The following is a 9,189-nucleotide window of genomic DNA, read 5'->3' on the forward strand; positions in this document are numbered from 1 at the left end:
GTGTGTGTGTGTGTGTGTTTTTGAAGCAGAGTTTCTTTCTTTGATATGTTGTATGTTCAGACATTCAACAAAATATTCTGGGGGCCATGAGAGTTTTGGGAAAAGGATAAAAAATGCTGGCTGGCAACTTTAACTCTTTCCCCGCCATTGATGGCAATTTTCCAGCTTTCCGTGTTTTCAGTGTTGTACGGTAGGGGGCGCTATTACACATCTTCTGAAGGGTACTGAATCTCCTGATCAAAACACAGGTGAAGAAGACGCAGATAAAAGCGATATCATATGTAATCATATGCATATGCAAAATAACACGATCACCAACATTGAACAGCATATAAATCAAAATGCTTAATGTTACTGAATGAAATGCCGACCCAGGACGAGCTATAGGACTGTGAAGCTTTGGGGGTGTTGATGGACTCGAACTACTCCATCTATGGTTTGATCATCGTTCTGAATAAGATCCAGATGTAGTCTTTGACAAAATTGTGATTTTTCTCAGCTTTTTGCTCAAAATATTGCCTTTTTTATGAAATTTACCCACATTCAAGTGTTGATAAAAGAAAAAGAGTGCATGAAGCTAGAATAAAACCTACCTAGGTGGCTAGAATTTTTTTTTGTTTAAAAGCAGAGACTGTTCTTTATTCATACAACTAAACATTCTGGAGGCCATGAAATTGTCAAAAACGCTGGTGGGGAAAGAGTTAATGTATGCCAGCTTGCCATCTGTGTAGAAGACAAATTAGAAAACTACGCTTTATAAATTATCACTACAGTAACACTTTATTTGACAGTGTCCTTGTTACACATTACATGTACTTACTATAGTATTAAGTAAATTATGCATAATTACATGCAACTAACCCTAAACCAAACCCTAATCCTAAACTTAACCCTATAGTAAGTACATGTAGTTAATTAATATTACTCAGTACTTGAATGTATAATTACACTGGAAAAAGGAAACCTTAAAATATCATCGCATGTAAATGACACACACTGCTAATTGACGGCACACTGGTTACCATGCATCTGAACCGTAGGATCTGAACGTGCTAAAGTGGTTAGTTTTTAATGTTTGTCTTGTTAACAACTAGCCCTCAATATCATTTTTTTTATTATTATTATTATTATTTCCTGATACACTAAAACTTCTTACTTTTTGAAATTAATTCAGTGAATAAAAACATAATTGTGGATTTGAAGAAAACTGGTTGGATTTTAACTCTTTCCCCGCCATTGAAGGAATTTTCCGGATTTCTGTGTATTATTCACTGTTGTTATGCATCTTCTAGTACAGAATCTCCTCATCAAAACGCAGGCGAAAAAGAAGCAGAAACAAGGGATAGCATATGTAAGAAGATGAATATGTAAAATAATGCGATCAGCAACGCAATGTGGCGCCAGGCGCGATGCAAGTGTTTCTTGCTAGTTTCAGTCTGCCGCAGATATCATTTTCACGTACAGCGCCACGTTGTTTTAAAAGCAAATGCACTCGCGCCTATCTGTTCGCCCATGGGCGTGCTGGTCTGAAAATGAGGTGTGTTCAGACGCATTGTTGGCACGTTGCTATTTTGAAGCAACTAAAAACGACTGTGCCATTGACCAACAAAAATGGTGTAAAATAACCATGTAAATAGCGAATCCGCCATGGTGCAAGCGCAGCTGGCTTTTAAAGGGAATTGGAGACGAGACTCTGATTGGTTTATTGCACATTATGCCCAAAACACATCCATGACTCATTAAGAGAATAGAACATTTGCCTGGTGCGCCGACTGTTTTTTCCGTTGTTGAACTAACAAAAGTGGATTTGGCCACGCCCTAAGTGCACCTGCGCCAAGCACTTCAGACCATGTGCTCAGATCGTTAAAATAGGGTCTCTAAAGCTTTTTGCTCAAAATGTCGAAATGCTCAAAATTCAACTGTTTTTTGTTGTCGTTTAAAAGCAGAGGGTCTGCTCTTTCTTTTTCTATATTGTATGTTCATACAAAAAAAATTCTGTGGGCCCTAACATTTTTTTTTATAAAAAATGCTGACGCTGGCTGGCAATTTTTTTTTCCAAAAATTCTGGTGGGGAACGAGTTAAGATCAATAAAACTAAGATGAGGCCACTTTTAAATATCATGCAATGTGCAATTATCTCAAGCAAACTGTAAGAAAAGACTTTAGGAGTTTTAAAAATCTCTTGGCGGGTTCTTTTATGAAACATCCTTGAAAAGACTTCAGGAGTTTTAAAAATCTCTCTAGGCTGGTTCTTTTATGAAACATCCTTGAAACTCTGATTTTCAGTATCCAGGAGAAATTGGCAAAAATGCTTTATTATACTTCTATATCCCTTTTTCTGAGAGATGGCTACGATGACCCTTTTCTTTGAATCCAACTGAGACCTGGATTTCTTCTTGAGGTTTAAGAGCAACCGTTGTAGTTGTTGTTTCGTATTAAAGGGTTAACGCTTGCAGCAGAGAGCAAAAAATCAATGGTGCGCATAGTTCAATTTTTGCATGCAATGCCTTTTTGATGGCTTTAAAAGGACAGGTTTCTGGAGATGAATCCTTTAAGCTTCTGAAATGTGTGTTCGGTTAGATCCTAGCTTGCTTTGGATTTGCTAGGGAAACTTTGAGTTATGAGTGACCTCTGGCATGAAAAATATTACGTGAGGTAATTTGATTTTAAGGGACTTTGCTTTCTGTTGTCGAATATTCTTGTTCTATGTATGCTGTTAACACTGAATGTTTCCTTCCCCACATTTGGGTTTTGCACCGTTTAAACTCTGTGATTATAAAAAGTCTGGCAAAAAAGAAACACTCACATGCATATATTAAAAGGTACAGTAAATATCTAAATATATATGAGAATTTTTTAAGAATGTATTTTGATTATGGGTATTGATTTGGTTTTGTCCCTCTGAGTTGCTTGTAATATATTACGTGAATATGATGTCTAATCTTGACTTAGTTTGGGGGAACCTGAAGCATTATTCTGAATGCATGATGTTACCGTCCTGTTTTTCTCTTAACCTGCACTGTGTCTGTTTAACTGTTGTGATCGCGTCCTTCTTCTGTGACTGGACCGAGAAGAAGCTTACAGGATTTTGTTTTCTCTTTTTGTGTTTGTTCTTTGCTGCTGCTAAAAGAAACTGTTCCGATCAATTTCCGCTGTGAATCTTCTATTGTGGAACTTTGAACATTGAAACATTTGCCATTTTAATGCATATACTGCAAGAACTTTGCATCTACTTAATAATAAAATAACATTTGTATGTCAAAACTTGTGGAGTTCTTTGCTCTTCTTTCTAAAGAGAACCATTTTAAAATGCATGTCCTTAAATGTTCATTAAAGGTAATGCAGAAAAGAAAGGTGAACTTTTGATTTTAGGAGATTATGGTGTGTTTCATTTAAAGGAGCTATGTGTAAGAATTCTCATGTATTAATCTCTTTTTTGGTGTGAACCAATGCTAATGTGGCAAACTCTGATCTCAATGTACCAATGTGTGAACAGCTTGTAACGAAACTTAAAAGAGTCCTTCTTTGATGTCAACGAAAGCCTGTTGATTGATTTTTATGTTAAGGACTCGGGACCATTTTGCCGGGAAAATGAAAAGGATGTGACGTGAGAAAACAAATTAATTCAAACTATAGTCTCAAACAAACTTTATAATCAAACTATCATAACAGTGTAATTTTAATTACCTCATCTGTCAAAATGATGCCGGTATGGATCCACAAACATATACACATCGCTTCGATCGGATGCTTTTTTAACTGCTGCCTTCTGACCGCTGTCATTGTATGTTTATTTTGTTATTGAGAGGAAAGCGTGCAGCTCTTATTTACATATTCATCTAAATGTTAACAGTTAACAGTCTGTTAACAGTATGTTGTTGCAAAAGTATTTCCAACTTATTTTTTATTCTAAGCAAAGAATGAAAAGGGGTCGTTTTTAAAGTTGTTCATCACTGGGGCACAGACACGAGAAGTGTTTCGCAGTAGCTACTCACTGCAGAACACGAGATCCAGGGGGTGGAGTTGGGTAGGTTTAGGTTTGGATCCAGATCCAGGGGGTGTAGTTGGGTAGGTTTAGGGTTGGATCCAGATCCAGGGGTGGAGTTGGGTAGGTTTAGGGTTGGATCCAGATCCAGGGGGTGTAGTTGGGTAGGTTTAGGGTTGGATCCAGATCCAGGGGGTGTAGTTGGGTAGGTTTAGGGTTGGATCCAGATCCAGGGGGTGTAGTTGGGTAGGTTTAGGGTTGGATCCAGATCCAGGGGTGGAGTTGGGTAGGTTTAGGGTTGGATCCAGATCCAGGGGTGGAGTTGAGTAGGTTTAGGGTTGGAGTAGGTGGCTGAACGTACGTAGTATGGTTGGGTAGGTTTAGGGTTGGATCCAGATCCAGGGGTGGAGTTGGGTAGGTTTAGGGTTGGAGTAGGTGGCTGAACGTACATAGTACGGTTGGGTAGGTTTAGGGTTGGATCCAGATCCATGGGGGGAGTTGGGTAGGTTTAGGGTTGGAGTAGGTGGCTGAACGTATGTAGTACGGTTGGGTAGGTTTAGGGCTGGATCCAGATCCAGGGGTGGAGTTGGGTAGGTTTAGGGTTGGATCCAGATCCAGGGGTGGCGTTGGGTTGGTTTAGGGTTGGAGTAGGTGGCTGAACATACGTAGTAGGGTTGGGTAGGTTTAGGGTTGGATCCAGATCCAGGGGTGGAGTTGGGTAGGTTTAGGGTTGGATCCAGATCCATGGGGGGAGTTGGGTAGATTTAGGGTTGAATCCAGATCCAGGGGTGGAGTTGGGTAGGTTTAGGGTTGGAGTAGGTGGCTGAACGTACTTAATACGGTTGGGTAGGTTTAGGGTTGGATCCAGATCCAGGGGTGGCGTTGGGTAGGTTTAGGGTTGGAGTAGGTGGCTGAACATGCGTAGTAAGGTTGGGTAGGTTTAGGGTTGGATCCAGATCCAGGTGTGGAGTTGGGTAGGTTTAGGGTTAGATCCAGATCCAGGGGTGGAGTTGGGTAGGTTTAGGGTTAGATCCAGATCCAGGGGTGGCGTTGGGTTGGTTTAGGGTTGGAGTAGGTGGCTGAACATGCGTAGTAAGGTTGGGTAGGTTTAGGGTTGGATCCAGATCCAGGGGTGGAGTTGGGTAGGTTTAGGGTTGGATCCAGATCCAGGGGTGGAGTTGGGTAGGTTTAGGGTTGGAGTAGGTGGCTGAACGTACATAATACGGTTGGGTAGGTTTAGGGTTGGATCCAGATCCAGGGGTGGCGTTGGGTAGGTTTAGGGTTGGAGTAGGTGGCTGAACACATGTAGTAGGGTTGGGTAGCTTTAGGGTTGGATCCAGATCCAGGGGTGGAGTTGGGTAGGTTTAGGGTTGGATACAGATCCAGGGGTGGAGTTGGGTAGGTTTAGGGTTGGAGTAGGTGGCTGAACGTACGTAGTAGGGTTGGGTAGGTTTAGGGTTGGATCCAGATCCAGGGGTGGCGTTGGGTAGGTTTAGGGTTGGAGTAGGTGGCTGAACACATGTAGTAGGGTTGGGTAGCTTTAGGGTTGGATCCAGATCCAGGGGTGGAGTTGGGTAGGTTTAGGGTTGGATACAGATCCAGGGGTGGAGTTGGGTAGGTTTAGGGTTGGAGTAGGTGGCTGAACGTACGTAGTAGGGTTGGGTAGGTTTAGGGTTGGATCCAGATCCAGGGGTGGAGTTGGGTAGGTTTAGGGTTGGAGTAGGTGGCTGAACGTACGTAGTAGGGTTGGGTAGGTTTAGGGTTGAATCCAGATCCAGGGGTGGAGTTGGGTAGGTTTAGGGTTGGAGTAGGTGGCTGAACGTACGTAGTACGGTTGGGTAGGTTTAGGGTTGGATCCAGATCCAGGGGTAGAGTTGGGTAGGTTTAGGGTTGGATCCAGATCCAGGGGTAGAGTTGGGTAGGTTTAGGGTTGGAGTAGGTGGCTGAACGTACGTAGTACGGTTGGGTAGGTTTAGGGTTGGATCCAGATCCAGGGGTAGAGTTGGGTAGGTTTAGGGTTGGATCCAGATCCAGGGGTGGAGTTGGGTAGGTTTAGGGTTGGATCCAGCGCTTACCAGGATCAACTAAATGCTGGATTTTCAAAAGTATGTGAAGTTTGCGGCTCCATTGTTGCAGTAATATAGCAAAGTATGTAAAGTGTGAGGAGTTGGATCTGGATCTAGATCCAACCCCACCCCCTGGATCTTGTGTTCTGCAGTGAGTGCATCTCGCCTGCGTTGGACATCCAACCACAGTGGAGAGCACTCAGCAATCAATGATAAGGGGTGTATACATATTCAGCAGTCTCACCTCAATTCTTTGACAGTTTAGCAGCATCCCTCCACCACCCCTTCTCCACACTTCTAGTCCTAACCATTTACATACAGGGGGGAGTATTCTGGGTTCGGGCCAAATTCCGAGCTCGGAGCCCTCCCCCCGGAGATCACGCCAAATGCGCATTAAACTTTACTCCCTCTAATTGTGTGTAAGTGTGAACTTGTGAAACCATTTCAGCAGAAACTCCACCCTGCAGTCGTTTCTTAAGATTGTATTGGTAATGTCAGTCACAGTACTGATTGCTTACACCAAACACTGATCCCTAAATCTACCCATCACTCTAACCTTAACCAATTAAATGCAGCAGGGCGGGATTTCTAGTGAAGTGGTTTGTGAAAGAAAAATCGTGCTTCTTCATTAACTTGGAAAGAGGAAGAAGCATCGAGAAGACTCACACAAATCTTTTTCATTTACTTCTTATATTTGTTTTACTTTATACTTCTCTTTTTATGACAAACCACGATAAAACCCACTTAAAACCTACCCTTACACCTAAAAAAAAACTAAAACATTTTAATCTGGAACCTACATACTGAAACCCACCTAAAACCTTAAGCCTAAAAACCCTTTCAATCGGAAACCTACAACAAATCGAGGGATGGGGAATCACAAGATGACGTATTGGATGTGGGCGGAGTTGGATGTGCACCGCAGGATGCGGCGATTCCTAAATGTTACCAAAGTACTTTATTGGGGGATCTGGGGGAAAAGTGAAGGAGGAGGATCACAGTGAGTGTGCGGGCTTAGGCATATGATTAAGAGGATGCACAAGATTTTCAAGTTTTAAATAATTCAAATTATTTAAACGACAAAGTAAAATGAATAGGAAAGCATATTTTCGGATATATCTACTGTAACCTAATCTACCTTATCAGATAATGATTTGTCAGTCAAATTTGACTAGGGGAACAGCAAAACGTTGAGGCTCATACCCCAGTAAAAAGCTTCTAGCAACGCCCCTGGCCATGAGTAAATTGGGGCCTTGAATCACATTCAGTCACTTTGTGTGTTTCACGAGTTCACACTTACAAATAAACAGATAGAGTATAACGTGTGTGTATTTGCCGTGATGTCCAAGGGGAGGGCTCCAAGCTCGGAATTTGGGCTGAACCCAGAGTAGCCTACTTCCCCCGTATCTCTGGTTAGGATAGTAACCAGATGAGTATAAGGAGACGGGGTGGTGGAGGGATGCAGAAAACTGTCAAGGAACGTGAGTCGGCTATGTATATATATATATAGGCCTCCTCTCATACTGATTGAGTGGGTAATTAGAACGTGTTCCTCCCAAACTTTGTTACTAAAACATCATTGAGTGCGAGCATGAGCAATACGTTGCAGGCTGCAGTTCAATTAACGTCCACCGGTGTCGCTAATAACGAGGGTTTCTGAATTCTACATATAGGCCTTTTAAGTGACAACTTCTTTGGAGAAACAGACACATATATAAATGTTTCAATACTATATATATATATACATAGGCCATAAAAACTTAGAATATGTGTATGTATATTTATATGTATGTGGATTGGAACATAGTCCTGTGGGAAAAAACAATCCTTCGAGTTGTGGAACATTGTCAGAGCAGAAGGAAGCAATTTTTCTTTCAGGCAGATTTCATCCTGAAAGATTTCATCACAAAAGCTAGATTTTGTGGAAGCACAAACGTTTTCAGGTTTATTAAACCAAGCATATACGCCAGAACCTGCTCAAAACTCCCTTTATAAAGTCAATGGAAGATTGTGTGTACATGCGCGTCTCCTCCCCAAAATAAACATATATGGAGCTTACAATGCCTAATTTTATTATGCATAACGTCATCTACATATTTCCATCCATGTGATACCATGATTAACAACGGTACAAGACATTAGGAAAATATGAGATGGCCTATGGATTACTAGACTATGGCGTCACATTACATGGCTAAAAAAACATTCAGTATCCTTGTCTTGATTTAAAATAAATAAATCAAAATTGTATAAAATACATTTCAGAGAAAGTATTCAGAGAAAACTTTTTAGCTTATGTGCGTATGCACACTTTTAGGATGAAAACTACGGAAAGTTTTATACATGAGGCTCCTGGTCCTCTAATGGTTAGACAGAGATCTGGAGAGGCGGACAACCCACAATCTCTCACACCCACTGTGAAATTATTACCGGTTATCCGGTAAGAAAACATGCTTCCTTCTGCTCTGACAATGTTCCCCAACACAAAGGATTGTTTTTATCCCGCAGCACAATGCTCCAATCCACACAGCCAGGCCAATCGATGTGTGGATGGAGGACCACCAGATCAAGACCCTGTCATGGCCAGCCCAATCTCCAGACCTGAACCCCACTGTAAACCTCTGGATTGTAATCAAGAGGAAGATGGGGGGTCACAAGCCATCAAACAAAGCAGAGCTGCTTGAATTTTTGCGCCAGGAGTGGCATAAAGACGCCCAACAGTAATGTGACCGACTGATAAGGAGCATGCCAAGACGCATGAAAGCTGTGATTGAAAATCAGGGTTATTCCACCAAATTTTCTGAACTCTTCCCAAGTTAAAACATTAGTATTGTGTTGTTTAACCATTAATATAAACGTAACTCAAGATCCGAAAACATGGCCTTTTATTTTCTCCGTGATTTTGACCAGTTGTCATTTTCTGCAACTAAATGCTCTAAATTACTATTTTTTATTTGACATTTGGAAGAAATGTTGTCAGTAGTTTGTAGTAATCCAAAATGTTCAATTTATTCAAACAGATACAAATAAATAATAAATCAAGAGGTATATGAATTATAAAATTATATTAATTTAAATTGTGCAGAGAGCAGCTGATTATTTAGCTTTATAATGAAACTGACACCTGTACTGAGAGAA

This window comes from Gobio gobio (genome assembly GCF_949357685.1).
Source record: "Gobio gobio genome assembly, chromosome: 4".
Classification (NCBI taxonomy): domain Eukaryota; kingdom Metazoa; phylum Chordata; class Actinopteri; order Cypriniformes; family Gobionidae; genus Gobio; species Gobio gobio.